General features: G+C 37.1%; 1 long non-coding RNA gene across 1 annotated transcript; it reads left to right on the top strand.

The window, feature by feature from the left end:
- Nucleotides 1-3,442: 3,442 nt before the first annotated feature.
- On the top strand, nucleotides 3,443-4,698 carry LOC131252099 (uncharacterized). Its single transcript, XR_009174179.1, has 2 exons — nucleotides 3,443-3,709; nucleotides 4,451-4,698. It is a non-coding gene; the product is annotated as an uncharacterized LOC131252099 (long non-coding RNA).
- Nucleotides 4,699-17,509: the final 12,811 nt, after the last annotated feature.

Genomic DNA, 17,509 nt, shown 5'->3' with positions numbered 1-17,509 from the left:
AAAGCCTATTGGTCCATGAAAGCAATATTTCTTAAAATTTCTCTGGAAAAATAGTGTAAAACAAGAAACTGAATGAATCCATGGCCAGCTGAGAAGGATTAAATTTATTATTATTATTATTATTATTATTATTATTATTATTTGTATTTCTGGTAACATGAGTAGCATGGATATATTATGATTGTTGGATACTCTTGGTGGAGGCTCATGCTAACTCTTCAGGTTCTATATCTTTTTGATAGAAGGTATATATATATATATATATATATATATAAACTAAATTACACTTCTTAATCAGGGTACTGCATAACCTGAAAGATGATGCAGTAAGAGCTCTCGTTAATGTTGTTGATCATCTTAGCACTGTTGCTAACAAATTAAATGACTTGTTTGAGCAAGAAGTATCAGATGTCTCTTCTGTGGTGTTAAAGATTTCATGTCTCAATCAGGTAGCTCTTTATACACGTGTCTATCTAGACTTTTATTATGTCACAAAAGGCCTTGCTCTGTTCGATCGAAGCTGATTGTTCTGACATTTTTATTTAGCAACTTTTACCAAGTATGGCTAAGAACAGTTATTAGCTTCAGTTCAAATTACAATTGGTAATGATGAACTGCATTATAACTCTTATTCTTTGATTTCCCAAGCTAGATTCTGTCAACAAAAAGGTGCAGTTTAATCCACAGCCATAGACTGACTTCAGGAAAAAGCACATACAAGCAAAACTATGCCCTCATCCTTTAAGTATCTTGTTCATTTATTGGAGGCAGATTCTTTTCATTTCAACTATGTTTATTTCCAATTTAGTTTATTCTTTGATGCACTTAATGATTTGTTATTGATGGCCTTGATACATGAAATCTAGAAACTCCTGTATCAAAAACCAAAAACCAAGCATACGTTTTCCCTGTTGTTGTTTATTGCAAATGATGTTATTATGTCATACTTTGTTTCTTTCGATACGTCATGCAGGGTGAGTTTCAGACTGAAAACTGATACAAATCTCTTTGAGATTGCAAAGTGCAAGACACGTGTATGCAAATGAGGTATATAGTGTACAAATTTCTTGAATTTTACTCTTTTGTTTTATATAGGAATTTAAATTCACTTCTTCTCGTATCCAGTTCTTTTATGGTTTCAGATCCTTCCACATGATTGTAGAGAATGGACAATCATGATCTATCCATGTTCATAGGGAAGTTTCTTCTCATCTAGTTTGTAATTGAATGATTCTTAATCCCAAACCATATATTTTACCAATTCAAATTGACAAAGTGTGCAATATATGAAAAAAAACTTTTAGGAGTTGCTTTTTCTTTTAGCGAAACTGCGAAACTTGCAACATGATTCTAGTTGTAATATACATTGCTATCGTGTGTTCTGCAAAATTTAGATGATTTTTCTTTCATAGTTAGATTTTAAAACTTTATTCACTCTACTACTGCTTTGCAAGATCATTTGAGTCCAACAAACTGGTTCTTACTGTTCAAATTTCAACTTCTACAGACAAATCAGTTGGATGTTCAGCTAAAAGCAGTGCAGTTGCTTGGTGACCTGTTTGCTTTACCTGACTGCATTATTACAGAAACATTTAAGCTACTTTTCTCATTTTTTTATATTAAGTTCCCTTTTCTTCAACGACATGTGAAGAGTTTCAAGCTGTTAGAATTCTTAATCCGGCATCGTTCATTCGGATGTGGCATTGATGTGGTCTCTATAACAGGGTGTAGTTTGGTTCATGGAATATATGGGCATGCATTAGCATGGTTGCAAAATGGTAGTGGTTCAGACAAAATCGTTCATTCCCAAACACTCGTCCCTCCCTCTCTTCCAAAAAGCAACACAGGTACCCTCTTTCTCTCTCTCTCTATGCAAGATCTAAGGTTCTAAATCAGACATTTTTCATTTCTCAAAGCTTTCTAGATCTAGGGTTTCAATTTTCTTCTTCTTCTTTTTTAAAATATTTTTCTATATTGTATTGTATTCATATATGTTCATGATATCTACACCATCTCTTTTTGAGATGTAGTTTTAGATCGGTAGGTCTTTTGCATTTGTTTTTATATTTTGTTGATTTGGGATAGAATTTGTATTTGAAGCTCTAAAAATGCAATTTTGAGCTTTGATTTACAATGATTTCCGATCTCGTTATTGTAGTACTTCAACCTGTTGGATTTTACAAATTTGTTTTAGTAATTTGTTGAGTTTTGGATGGAAATTGCATCCAGAGCTCTGGAAATATGATTTCGAGTTATGTTGATTTTAGGGAGGGTTTAGTTGAGGAACGCTAATGGTTGGCCCACCTAATGGATGGCCTAGATCTTTCAGAGGAAAGTCCAAGAGCAGCTCTGCCAAACATGGATCAATATCCCATGGTAATTGCTTTCCATGTAACAACATCCATTGATTATCCTCTGTGCAGTTTGCCAATCGACAATTTTGAAGACATGTAAAAGCAATTCAAAATGCGATTATTCAAACCATGCCCATTTTCCATGGCATAGTAATGGATTGCTTGAACCGTCATACTAATATTAATTCATAGTATATGGGCATCTTTACAATGTAAATTGTTTCCTCATTTGCATATCGTCCAATGGGTCATCCATTGTGGGACTGAAGATACCTTTCCGACCTTGTTTTTGAGGAATGCTAATGTTAAGCCTATGATGATGATGATCCCAAATCTGATTCCAAAATAAAGACTGGCATTGTAGTACTACCACAAATAACAAACTTAAAAAATGCTACACTGATAACATAACAAAGACGACAGATTTTAACAGGCCTCAACATAAATGAAAAAGCAACAATTAGTGAAAATACTTTAATTGCTAACCTAAGAAAGCCATTTTCATAAATACTAAATAGTTAATTCCATAATTATATTTCATTACTATTTGCTTGCCTTTTAGTTGGAATCTAACTGGTACATCAATATGTTGCAAGATTACCTATGAATAATCATGCAACACTTCCACAGGTACTTGCTCATGTTTACCTCCTTTTTTTTTTTTTTTTCCTGCGATTTTGTCATTTTTACATTTTCTTAACAATGAGCTTGTGTTGTATCACGCTTCCTTTTTCACGTTAATGTGGACAGCATGATGTTGGTGATTCTTAAATAAACAAGCACATAATGGACTCATTATCCAACATTGGAGAGTTTATTAAAACTACCCAGTTCATTGGTCAAAGATCAATGGATCTCCAAGAGAACCATCAAACATTTCAAGGATTTTGTAAGCTTTCTTTCCTTCTTTATGTTCTGATGTTGATATATTCTCTATCTGGGAAAGTTGATTGTTTCAACTTTTTAGAGTCTTGAGTTTCCAGTTTTGGATTTGGGAGGCCATTATTCTTCCGAAATTCTTTTTGCTTAATAAAACCGAGCAAGCCTTTCTTTTTGTTTGTCTATTTATGCAGTGATTATTTGTTAATATAAGACTTTGGTTTCAAGTTCCTTGAAGTTCTTTTTGTTTTTACCAAAGCGCCATGGTGCTCAGGTTGCAGAATATTCTGTGGCTATACCCCTTTTCTGAATATGATGGTTTGATTGTGAAATAGGTTCCGTCCTCGCATACTCATTGATGTGAGCAAGATAGACATGACCAGAATTGTGACTGGGAGCATTACTCCAAGTTAACCTCTGAGATTGGAGACAAGGTACAGATAAGGGGGGATGACCACTTGGTCACCAACCCAAAGGTTAGCTCCAGAAACCCTTTGTTTTTTGTTTTTGATTTTTTTTTTTTTCCTTTCTTTCATTTTGGTAGAAATCATGAATGGTACTTGTCCAGTGTTTTTATGGTAATAAAAAAGCACATGGAAATTTAGATGGCCACTATCACTTGATCTACATGTATTATAAATCAATGCTCTAAATCGTGGCCACACTTCAGATGGGGCATAACCACAAGATGAGATCTGTTGGAAAATCACTAATAGACAGTTGTTTGTTGAATGTAAACCATTTAATCCTTTTTACTTTAACCTTCCATTTTATAATTCAATTTGAATCGTCCAAATCAGTAGGCCCACTTTGGACAAACTCCCAATCAGATTGATTGAATGATCCTAACCTTTAATTTAGTGGATACTTGGTATAATCATTGGTAGTCTTAATATTTTGTTTAGACCCATCTAAGGTGGGACCCGTGATTTGTATTGTTTAATTTTAATTAATTGCAAGCCACATGCACAATCTTCAAGTGCATGCATATGAACCATCACATCCTGCCATAATATCAAAGAATTACTCTTTTTTGTTTGTATACCGTATAAAGCAGGGCCCACTAAAGCTATTTGGATATGTCTGTATGCCTAGTGCATCAAATACAGTTCATCTTCTCTTGCCTTTTGTTGTTGATTAGTCCTTTCAATTGGGCCTTGTTTTTATTTGAAACCGCTTTCGTCTCAATTGCATTCTAATCAATTTGTTGTTTACAGGAGTTCATGATCCTTCCCATAGGAGCCTCCTCTTTCAAGGAGGCAATGAAGATGGGTGTGGAAGTATATCTTCATTTGAAGACAGAAAACTATTAGAGAGGACATAATGTTGAGTCGCTGTTGAGATGCTGTTTTAGGCCTTTTCTTGATTAGAAATCATGGAAGATTTTCATTTACAAGTTGCAAGTATCTTTATTTGGGAACATGTGACTCTACTTTGGATGATTGGAAATCACACTGATTAAATACTCCTAACCATTCTATCAGATGATTCTTATAGAAGGGAAAATGAATTAAATAAGATCCATCAAAGTTCCTCCGTCTGTCCTTTTTCTCCCTAAAAGACCTCCAATCCAAGGGTTACCATTGATCCTAGAGTTCCAATAAGCCCACACCACCCAAAAAAGAAAACATTGCATACCCTTCCAACAAAGCCACCTTCAACAACCTTCATCTGAGTTGGTGGACCTACAAACAAACAACAGGCATTATGATAAACCAAAGATCCAGGAAATATCCAGGATTAGACAAATGAAGACTTGCCAAACATCAGCAAAACAAGATGTCAAAGACAAATACATAGCTGAATGAAGCCAAAACAAACCGTTGCACAAATACATAGCTGAATGATTTTTTTTTTATTTTTTGTTTCTTTCATCATAGCTCTCTTTCTTTTTAGAAGTTCATATAAAATCAAAAGCATCATGGAATTCAGTTTCTTTTATAAGCTCTTCTTTCTATACTTAAACTTTCTTTTTATCTATTTTTGGATGTTCAGATTGAATCAAAACCATATGAGTCTCAATCTTTTCTTTGCAATTTGTAGTTGTACCAATATGACATCACTAATCTAGTCACTTGGAGAAGTGTAACAGCCTCTACAAATTTGGGAGTCTTGTACTCCAGGCGTTGCAGAGAATTCTATCAAGCTATTTCCACCACAGTCTTTAATGCAACCACCCAGCCCGAGAAACCTGTGTTCCCAAACAGGCAAACATCAAAATCCAACATGCTGCAAACATCATTTTATTTTTTATTTTTTGTTCTGATGTCCATTTATTGTTTGCCAATGTGGATTTTGACATGTGCACCCAACATGACAATTTTTAGATGTATGAAGTGTTGTTCAAGCATAGGTTTTATAGCGGGTCATTGCTTCATTCTACTGATCTTTAACATCCAGTCCACATGTTTCTTCTTCATTATGTTTTACATAGCTGGGATTGCTTTTTCATAATTCATGATGCTGTTGGTTTTCATTTGTTGCAGGTCATGTGTCCTACATGCCCTTACACAGGGATGGCAATGGCAAGTGAGCACGATCCTCAAATTGACCCCTTCAATTAGAGGTGCATTGCATCATTGTGTCTCTTGCCATCAACTGAAAAATGAAAATGTCCTGTTAGTTACATTTTCTAGCTGGCTGTAAGCATTCCTGTACATAACTTATGACGTACCTGAAAGAGTCATGTCTTTGCATCTCTAGCATGCACCGATTAATGTTACTTAGATGTCCAAATCTTATGCTTACAATGCTTAGAAGATTGCTGATAGAAACATCATACCTGCCCCGGTATGCATAAATCCTCTTGTATTATGAGAATAATACTTTCGGCAACTGCGATTTTGTATTTTATCTAATGATCTTTCAACTACTATAGGATGATGGCACACGCTTGCATGAATCTCCTGTCTATTTGGCTACTATTCTTGAGTACTTGGCAGCTGAGGTTTTAGAGCTGGTTGGTAATGTTGCTAGAGACAATAAGAAGTCCCGCATCATTCCAAGGCATGTTCTTTTGGTTGTCAGAAATGATGAGAAGCTTGGGACATTGCCAGCTGGTGTGACAATTTCAAGTGGTGGTGTTTTGCCAAACATAAACTCTATTCTCTTGGCTGAAAGTCTGAGGAATTCAAAATCTCCAAAAAAGGATTGATTAGATTGGGATGAATGCTTGGGCCCCACGTTGTAATTCTTATTTAATGGATTTTTTGGGAATTTTTTAAAATTTATAATTCTGGTTTTGGTGTTGGGATGGTCTTTATTGGTTTCTTTTCTTTTGCTATATTTCGTAAATAGAGTAATCTTACTGTTGAGGTTTAGATGTATGTTCTTTAGCAAAAGAATGCAATAGATGTTATCATTGGATCCCATCAATGAAGTTTCTCTAGGTTTTAAAAATAAAAAAATAATTTATTTTTTTTTAAGTAGGGTTTAAAATTGTTCTTGAAATCTGACAACTGGTAACAGAACGGTTTAAAAACATTCCTAAAGTACCGTCCCTAAAATTTGAAACGGTACCCAAAACGGTTCTGAACCCTTTCTGTTTTTCTGCGATGCCTCATTTAGGAACGGTTTTAAACCATTCCTGAAGCAGTTAAGAACGGTTTTAAACTGTTCCTAAATGACAATTTTAGTGTAGTGGATCATGGGACCAACATGATGTAAGTGTTTAACCTACGTCGTGTAACACCCCGTACTTTTTAATACTCGGGTGTTACCATGTAATCTAATTTAGTGTAAGTATAAGCCTAACTTAAGTAAGCATTCACATTCACTCTAGCCTAAATCCCACCGTTGAAAATAGTCCTAGTCCATATATCAAGCTTTCTATCATCGATTTCCAAGATGGATCATCTGGCTTCATATCCAACTCCCAGGTCACACTTAAACATTCCTTAGGATCCCAGGGTTTTGTTGTCAATCCAATCATTGGATTGTCAAATGCTCGGTAGACAGTGATTTGGAAAGTAGGGGTTCACATGGTATAACTAATCTAAGGTGACCCTAATGTTAGGGTATGTAGGTGAATGACGCACAGCGAGTAGTCTCACATCCTACATATAGATAAAATAAATAAACAAACAAATAAAAAAAGATAGATAAATAATTAAACGACAATGTATAGGTAACAAGGATAATAATTAAATATTTAATAATATAAAGTCATGAGATGGATAGTCCTAACTTACAGAGTGGGACCCATGACATGAATAAAAATGCATGCATGTGTGATGGAGAAACTAATAATAATAGTAACAATAATGATGGAAATAAAGTGAAACAACTAATGATAGAAATATATAGTAACAATAATCAAATTAGCATTAATATTGGTATTGGTTAGTAAACCATTTAGAAAGACATGCAAATAGCCGTTAGAAACCCACTTGCATAGTCCTTAGGTCCTTTCAGACTATTGGTATTTAAGAACAGCGTGATCTGACCAGAAGATCATTGAAACTCCATAACTAAGATCTAAAACCATAGGGGAATGGCCCACTCAGGCCTTGGAACTGCTTCATCCATTGTAAAAGGCCCATTTTGAACTAGAGGGACCTGATGAATGGAGTGGATTTCACCTGATCATCATGGTGGACCCCACATCAGGATGTACGTGCACCATGGGCGGTGCGCACGGAGTACACTGGACCATGGTATGTTGGTTGACCAACGCAGACCCGACCATCCCAAAGAAGAAATTCTCTTCTTCATTTCGTTTTCTCGCCAGCGAAACAGACGACGTCCGTGTTTTTTATCAGTGGCCCACCATGTGGTCCCATATTCAAGATCCGAACCGTTCATCGGATTCATATGATGGGCTCAACCAAAACCCATTTGTTACAATAGTTTTCCCGATACAAGTGGACACACGATCCTTGGTGTAATAGGGTCCTACGAAGCATAACGTTTCTAAAAATAGAAACTGCCCTCATGCCAGCAGGGCGATCTTCTTGAGTTGCTCTTCCACCATCCAGACCATCCATTCTCAAGAAATCCTAGCTGTCCTAGCTATGTATTTAGAAAAGAAAAGGGGGCAGAGAGAGAATAGTCGTTTCCTTCTCCACTAAGACCCACCACCCAAACGTCCATCCAAGCTTCATTCTTTCTATTCTCCAAGCTTCCTAGGGCCCATTGGATCAGTCCACAACTGGTAGAATGAAGGAAGACCTACCGGATTTTGATCCACCATTAGAGCCGCACCTTCTTCCCCATCCAAACTGTACCAATTGTATTAGGTCGGGTTGACGGTCTTACTGGCTGAAGTTTTAGCCTAGCATCCTTGCTAGACTTGCTAGTAAAAGAGAGAACGAATGAAAAAATAAAAAGAGAGAGAATAGATAGACAGAGAGAGAAGTGGGGCGTGTTGTACCAAATCGAACCGGGCCAAGTCTGGCTCTGCCGAGCTGCGAGCTCCGGTTGGGTTGGGCTCTCCTGAGTCCGTTGCAAAGCATCTTTAAGCAAGGGAAGAGGGAGAGTAAGAGGAAAGAAAGAGATAGGGAGAAAAGAAGAAGAAGGAAAACAGAGGACTGAGTGGGGTCGGCTAACAAGTCAATTGGACTCGACACAGTTTGAATTCCAACTCAAATCATGTAGTCCCCTTGCTAGGATTTTCCACTAGTAGTAGATGATGGAAGAAAAGGGAAAGAAAAGGAGAAGAAAAGGAAGAAGCGGATAGAGAGAGAGAGAGAGGCAAGTAGAGCAGACTCGCTGCCGAGTCAGCTGGGTCAAGCTTGGTCCGAGTTGGGCTAAGCAGTAGGTTAAGCTGAGCATGGATGGACTGAGTTCTGACTCAGCTGGGCTTGTCCTGAGTGAGAAGGAGAAGAAAGAATAAGAAAATGGGGAAAAGAAGGGGTGGCGGCCGAGTTAACTCGGGTGCTAAGCTGCGTAGGTTCAACTCGAGCCAACTAGGTATGTCTTTTCCTCCCACTTTGCAATTTATTTTAAATTAAAGTTTAGTCGGTTAATAGATTTCCAAATCTCAAATTAAGGCATAGCCATTAGCAGGTTATGTATGTTAGCGTTAGTTATTATAAGCAAATTTCAACCATTAAATGCTATAGCTATTAAACTCGTAGTTCTCAAACCTTGACCTTGAGTGAGCGTGTGGGTCAAAGTCCACTAGACGATGTGATCGAAACCCTAACTATAGGATAGATTGTGGGTCAAAGTTCATTAGATAGCATAGTTGAGACCCTGACTATCATGAATACTAAGCATGAATAGCCTTTAACATGTTGCATATACTAATATTAGAAATAATAAACAAAACTATGATTATTAGACTTCTGCATTTTATTTATTACCCTTAAGTACTATTATAGATTCATTGTCGATAACTATTAGTCCCATCACCTTCATTATGGGATTAGTATAATCCTTGTTAATATGATTATTAGAATTAATCCTTGTTATATTATTGATAGTAGGAATTTTACTAGTATTACTTGCATTATTTAAGAAATTATTAGACATTATAAGAATGATAGGTCATATTGGTATATTTACATATGAACTTGTGAACCATCATTATTAATGTGTTAACTAATATAAATTATAACACTAACGTTAATGGTTACCTGGTAATTATTAAGATTAAATTATAACTAACATACCAACTAGGGTTCAAACCCTAAAGATCTAGCATAGACCTAAACTCTAGGATAAAATCCTAAACAATATAAACCCTAGGTCAATACCTTGAACATAAACAGTGAGTTAAGTTGGATCTAATGGCACGATTTCATAACTTATGGTAGGATCCAAGTGTAAGGGCGTGCACACTTCCCAATAACATTAGAACGCAAGTCGACATATGAGGTGATGATTTTTCCACTTGAGCTTTCCATTTTCCCATTAGCTTAAGTTATAGTTTGTATTTTAATTTATATTTGATATCTCCCTTTTATAATCACATGTGTTAGCTGGTAGAAATTGAATTGTTGTGTTTCATGCTTAATGATTATCCTATATAATTGTTCATGCTTGTGGATTCCTTTTTGTGTATGGCTTATAGAACTTAAACTAGTACATCAGTGGGAAACCCCCACCTATAAATGTACACCCATACTTGGGATGTAACCCGACTGGTTGTGATTGTAATGGACCTTCGGCTTAGTGGTTATTGAATGGTGGTTTAAATTGACCATTGATGTGGGCCTACCATCCAGGGTTATTGTGTCCAATGGTTTTTAAGGTTGGTCTTTTATTGCATGGTTTTGATACTCGCCCTATGTGGCTTATTTTGATAATTACCCTATGTGGCTTGTTTTGGTATCGCCCCATGAGGCTTTGTTCTGTTATTTTCCCTATATGGGTTCGATATTTTTATCGTGCAACCCTGCAATGGTAAGCCCCATATATTCTAATATGATTGTCCATTAGTCAATGGGTTTCCATTAAACATCCTAAGATGGTAGTTTCATGAGCTGGGGATAGTGATCATAGGACATTATGCCCGAGCTGTCGACCTACGATGGGCTCTGAGCTCCCCGTAGTGACCTTTGAGCTTATTAAACCTGCTGGTTGTAAATGAATTAATAATAGTTTGGCTAATCATGCATACATGGCACAGACCAACATCTATTGCTATCATACGTGATGTACGTATTGTTCCGACTGGATGATTTTTCTCATGTTCAATGATTGCATGGGTGACGAGCCTACTGTCCCCACGGATGAGCATCCCCGGGGTGATGATTGCATACGTCACACATCCACGCATCTAATAAGACCTGCATCATGTATTGTTTTGTATGCTTTGATTTATAACTATGCTTACCTAATGCGGTGGTGTGCAATCTTAAGGGGAATTCACACTGAGTTGGCTAATCATCCATCAAATATATAACCGTATAGGTAGCATAGGTGGCTTAAGTGATTTTTAGGTTCAGACTAATGAGGAGCCGTTATGATATCAAGGATGCATGGTTGTACCTGTTAAGGAAGCTGCGCGATCTTGTGGCTTCATTATATATTTCTTTTATATTTCTCATGTATGTAAATCTTTTAATTATTAATGTAGACACATTGGTTTGTATAAGTCATTATGGGTACTCCCTTATATATTCTAAATGTAATTAAAATTTTCCTTATGCTAATTTTTCCATTCTATGCTCATCTGCTTACTCTGATAAAAGAAAAATAATATATATTGAATGTGACCATCCTTTAAGGTTAACACTCGGGTTTTGGGGAAACGGGTCATATACTCAGGTCCTAAAAAGTCGGGGTGTTACAGTTGGTACCAGAGCATAGTTTAGACAAACTTGGCCTTAGGAAATGATCTTATACAAGTCTTAAATGTCTCAAATCAGAATGTTTGAAATTAGGAAATTTGAACTTAACTGAATTTCCCCTAGACTTGGAAGGATGATTAAGAATGTAGAAACTCAAACTTAGGTCCCCTTAGAAATTTTCAAGATAGTCATATGAACTTATGTGGATTTCCCTTGTAGTTAAGAGAAAATGAGAATATAGGAACTTAAAATTTTAGGCCCCTAGAAACTTGTTTGGATGGCCAACGAACTTAGAAATGAACTTAGGCCTCTTTGAGTGTTTTAGGTTTAGTCATTTGAACTTAGGTAAAATTCCCTTGGAATTGGGAGAAATCGAGAACATAGAGATTCAGATCTTAGGTTCCCTAGCACATTGGCTGGATAACCTTCAAACTTAGAAATATAACTTTATGTTCCCTTGAGAACTACCAGAATTGTTATTTGAATTTAGAAATTAAACCCATGTACTGTGAAAGAACAAATACCCACCATTACGTATTTGAGATCTAATAAGAATATTCCTTAGACTGGACTCCGAAAGAACATTCTTGAAATTTAGGATCCAAACTCTTTCTATAAATTCCCTTAGTTAGAGATAACATTATCACAACACTTAGTGAGTAGGATGAACTTACCCTTCATAGAATTTCCTTGGTCACCAGATTGTACATCTGATTGGACACAAGTGCTCTCTAAACTTAAGGATCACATTGGAAATTTTAGGTTGAATCCCCTAATACATCTCCTTACTTAGATATAGCATTTCCCATAAGTTTCAGCACATAGAGATTAATTAGACGTGCACTTATAAAATCATAGGCAAATATTCAACCATAGTCTGAGCACGCCGAGACTAGATTTGAAATCTTAGGTGAATTCGATAAATTTCAAACTCTGATTTCACGTAGAAATTTCGGTCCTGAAATTTCCTTTTAGTAGTGCATTAGGTACTCAGAGTGCGCATTAGAAGCATAGTGGGCCACATGGTCTTATTCGTTACGGAGGTAGAAGAGTACTTGATATTTCCCAAGAGTCTAGAATAATCGAAACCACGGGTTGATAGAACCATATTTAAGCGAAGTTGCGCTATTTGATCCAAACCCCGTATCCTAGTAAATTCTAATGATCTCAATGCCCTGATCAGGCAGAAGATCGAGATTCGCCAGGATTAGGGATTGATACGAAAAGTCCTCTGCTTTACGTAGGCAAAGGATTAATGTATCGGCTCAAACCTACTGCAACCATCCATTCGTGTTAGCTCAAACGCTGAAGAACAGAAAACCGTATCATACTTTAGACAATGGGGAACTATCATTTAATTGCTATAGGAAGAAATTCGATGTTGATAAGCATTAAGACAACTCCTTAAATTTAACTGATGTTGGAATGATCTCTAACCTTTAGTGGGACTTAGACACCTTAGTTGATCTGCTAGACGAGAAACTTAAGGGTTGTGAGGGATTTAAATAAAGTCCGTTAGGACTTCGTAGGGTACATCTTTAGGATAATTGAACCACTCATAGTATTAGTAATAGATACATACATTATTAAATATTGAAGTAAGACTTTATTCATTTTCTTTAAGGGGGGTAGGTTGTAATGACCCTTGTCCTAGTGGTAAGGCATGAGCGCCTGCATATATAAATAAACTTAGCATGAAGAACTAGTGAACGCACACGGACACCATAAGATAGATTGTTGTCCACATTCATACTCAAAGTGCTGAATTTCGTGGGCAAAATTCTCTTTAAGTGGGGTAGATTGTAACACCCCGTACTTTTCAGTACTCGGGTGTTACCATGTAATCTAATTTAGTGTAAGTACAAGCCTAACTTAAGTAAGCATTCACATTCATTCTAGCCTAAATCCCACCATTGAAAATAGTCCCAATCCATACATCGAGCTTTATATCTGTCGATTTCCAAGATGGATCATCTGGCTTCATAACCAACTCCGAGGTCACACCTAAACATTCCTTAGTATCCCAAGGTTTTGTTGTCAATCCAATCATTGGATTGCCAAATGCTCAGTAGATAGTGATTTAGAAAGTAGGGGTTCGCATGGTATAACTAATCCAAGGTGAGCCTAATGTTAGGGTATGTAGGTGAATGACGCATAGCGAGTAGTCTCACATCCTACATATAGATAAAATAAAAAAATGAATAAATAAATAAAGATAGATAAATAATTAAATGACAATGTAGAGGTAACAAGGATAATAATTAAATATTTAATACTATAAAGTCATGAGATGGATAGTCCTAACTTACGGAGTGGGACCCATGACATTAATAAAAATGCATGCAGGTGTGATGGAGAAACTAATAATAATAGTAACAATAATGATGGAAATAAAGTGAAACAACTAATGATAGAAATATATAGTAACAATAATTAAATTAGCACTAATATTGGTATTGGTTAGTAAACCATTTAGAGAGACATGCAAACAGCCGTTAGAAACCCACTTGCATAGTCCCTAGGGCCTTTCTGACCGTTGGTATTCAAGAACAGCGCGATCTGACCAGCAGATCAATGAAACTCCATGACTAAGAGCTAAAAACATAGGGGAATGGCCCACTCGGGCCTTGTAACTGCTTCATCCTTTGTAAAAGGCCCATTATGAACCAGAGGGACCTGATGAATGTAGTGGATTTCACCCGATCATCATGGTGGACCCCACATCAGGATGCACGTGCACCATGGGTGGTGCGCATGCAGTGCACTGGACCGTGGTATGCTGGTTGACCAGCGCTGACTCGACCATCCCAAAGAAGAATTTCTCTTCTTCATTTCGTTTTCTCGCCAGCAAAATGGACGACGTCCGTGTTTTTTATCAGCAGCCTATCATGTGGTCCCATCTTTAAGATCTGAACCGTTCATCGGATTCATACGATGGGCTCGACCAAAACCCAACTATTACAACAGTTTTCCCAGTACAAGTGGACACATGATCCTTGCTGCAATAGGGTCCTACGAAGCACAACATTTCTAAAAATAGAAACTGCCCTCACGCCAGCAGGGTGATCCGTGTAAGTTGCTCTTCCTCCATCCAGACCGTCCATTCTAAAGAAATCCTAGCTGTCCTAGCTAGGTATTTAGAAAAGAAAAGGGGGGCTGAGAAAGAACAGCCATTTCCTTCTCCACCAAGATCCACCACCCAAACGTCCATCTGAGCTTCATTCTTTCTATTCTCCAAGCTTCCTGGGGCCTATTGGATCAGCCCACAACTAGTAGAATGAAGGAAGACCTGTCAGATTTTGATTCGCCATTAGAGCCACACCTTCTTCCCTGTCCAAACCATACCAATCATCTAAGGTAGGGTTGACGGTAGCATCCTTGCGGGACTTGCCAGCGAAAGAAGGAACGAATGAAAAAAAATAAGAGAAAGAATAGATAAATAGAGAGAGAAGTGGTGCATGTTGTACCAAATCAAACCGGGCTGAGTCTGGCTTTGTCGAGCTGCGAGCTCGGGTCGGGTCGGGCTCTCCTGAGTCTGTTGCTGGGCATCTTTTAGCAGGGGAAGAGGGAGAGTAAGAGGAAAGAAAGAGATAGGGAGAAAACAAGAAGAGGGAAAACAGAGGACTGGGTGGGGTTGGCTGACGAGTCGATTAGACTCAACTCAGTTTGAATTCCAACTCAAATCATCGGTCCCCTTGTTGGGATTTTCCAGCAGTAGTAGAAGAGTGAAGAAAAGAGAAAGAAAAGGAGAAGAAAAAGAAAAAGCAGATAGAGAGAGAGAGAAATAGAGGCAGGGAGAGCTGACTCGCTGCCGAGTCAGCTGGGTCGAGCTCGGTTTGAGTTGGGCTAGGCAGTAGGTTGAGCTGAGCATGGATGGACTGAGTTCTAACTCAGCTGGGCTCGTCCTGAGTGAGAAGGAGAAGAAAGAGGAAGAAAATGGGGAAAAGAAGGGGTGGCGGCCGAGTTAACTCGGGTGCTAAGTTGCGTTGGTTCAACTCGAGCCAACTAGGTATGTCTATTCCTCCCACTTTGCAATTTATTTTAAATTAGAGTTTAGTCGATTAATAGATTTGCAAATCTCAAATTAAGGCGTAGCCATTAGTAGGTTATGTATGCTAGCGTTAGTTATTATAAGCAAATTTTAACCATTAGATGATATAGCTATTAAACTCGTAGTTCTCAAACCTTGACCTTGAGTGAGGGTGTGGGTCAAAGTCCACCAGACGATGTGATCGAAACCCTAACTATAGGATAGATTGTGGGTCGAAGTTCATTAGATAGCATAGTTGAGACCCTGACTATCATGAATACTAAGCATGAATAGCCACTAACATGTTGCATATATTAATATTAGAAATAATAAACAAAACTATGATTATTAGACTTCTACATTTTATTTATTACCCTAAAGTATTATTATAGATTCATTGTCGATAACTATTAGTCCCATCACCTTCATTATGGGATTAGTATAATCCTTGTTAATATGATTATTAGAATTAATCCTTGTTATATTATTCATAGTAGGAATTTTATTAGTATTACTTGCATTATTTAAGAAATTATTAGACATTATAAGAATGACAGGTAATATCGGTATATTTACATATGAATGTGTGAACCATCATTATTAATGTGCTAACTAATATAAATTATAACACTAACGTTAATGGTTACCTAGTAATTATTAAGATTAAATTATAACTAACATACCAACTAGCGTTCAAACCCTAAAGATCTATCATAGACCTAAACTCTAGGATAAAATCCTAAACAATATAAACCCTTGGTCAATACCTTGAACAAAAACAGTGAGTTAAGTTGGATCTAATGGCACGATTTCATAACTTATGGTAGGATCCAAGTGTAAGGGCGTGCACACTTCCCAATAACATTAGAACGCAAGTCGACATATGAGATGATGATTTTTTTACTTGAGCTTTCCATTTTCCCATTAGCTTAAGTTATAGTTTGTATTTTAATTTATATTTGATATCTTCCTTTTATTATCACTTGTGTTAGCTGATAGAAATTGAATTGTTGTGTTTCATGCTTAATGATTATCCTATATAATTGTTCATGCTTGTGGATTCCTTTTTATGTATAGCTTATGGAACTTAAACTGGTACATCAGTGGGAAACCCCCACCTATAAATGTACACCCATACTTGGAATGTAACCCAACTGGTTGTGATTGTAATGGACCTTCGGCATAGTAGTTATTGAATGGTGGTTTAAATTGACCATTGGTGTGGGCCTTCCATCTAGGGTTGTTGTGTCTAATGGTTTTTAAAGTTGGTTTTTTATCGCATGGTTTTGATACTCGCCCTATGTAGCCTATTTTGATAATTGCCCTATGTGGCTTGTTTTGGTATCTTCCTATGAGGATTTGTTCTGGTATTTTTCTTATATGGTTTCGATATTTTTATCGTGCAACCCTGCAATGGTAAGCCCCATATATTTTAGTATGATTGCCCATTAGTCGACGGGTTTCAATTAAACATCCTAAGATGGTCGTCTCATGAGCCGGGGATGGTGGTCATGGGACACTATGCCTGAGCTGTCAGCTTAAGCTGGGCTTTGAGCTCCTCATAGTGACCTTCGAGCTTATTAAACCTGCTAGTTATAAATGGATTAATAATGGTTTGGCTAATCATGTATAGATGGCACAAACCAACATCTATTGCTATTGTACATGATGTACGTATTGTTCTGACTAGATGATTTTTCCCAGGTTCGATGATTGTATAGGTGACGAGCCCACTGTCTGCATGAATGAGCATCCCGGGGCGATGATTGCATACTTCATGCATCCATGTATCTAATAAGACCTGCATCATGTATTGTTTTGTATGTTTTGATTTATAACTATGCTCACCCAATGCGGCGGTGTGTAATCTTGAGGGGATTTCATACTGAGTTAGCTACTTATCTATCAAATATATAGCTGTACAGGTAACATAGGTGGCTTAAGTGATTTTCAGGTTCAGACTAATGAGGAGCTGTTATGATGATCAAGGATGCATGGTTATGCCAGTT

Source organism: Magnolia sinica, chromosome 7 (genome assembly GCF_029962835.1).
Source record: "Magnolia sinica isolate HGM2019 chromosome 7, MsV1, whole genome shotgun sequence".
Classification (NCBI taxonomy): Eukaryota; Viridiplantae; Streptophyta; class Magnoliopsida; order Magnoliales; family Magnoliaceae; genus Magnolia; species Magnolia sinica.
Note: the sequence above shows the minus strand (reverse complement) of the source record. Positions and strands in the feature narration are given on the sequence as shown.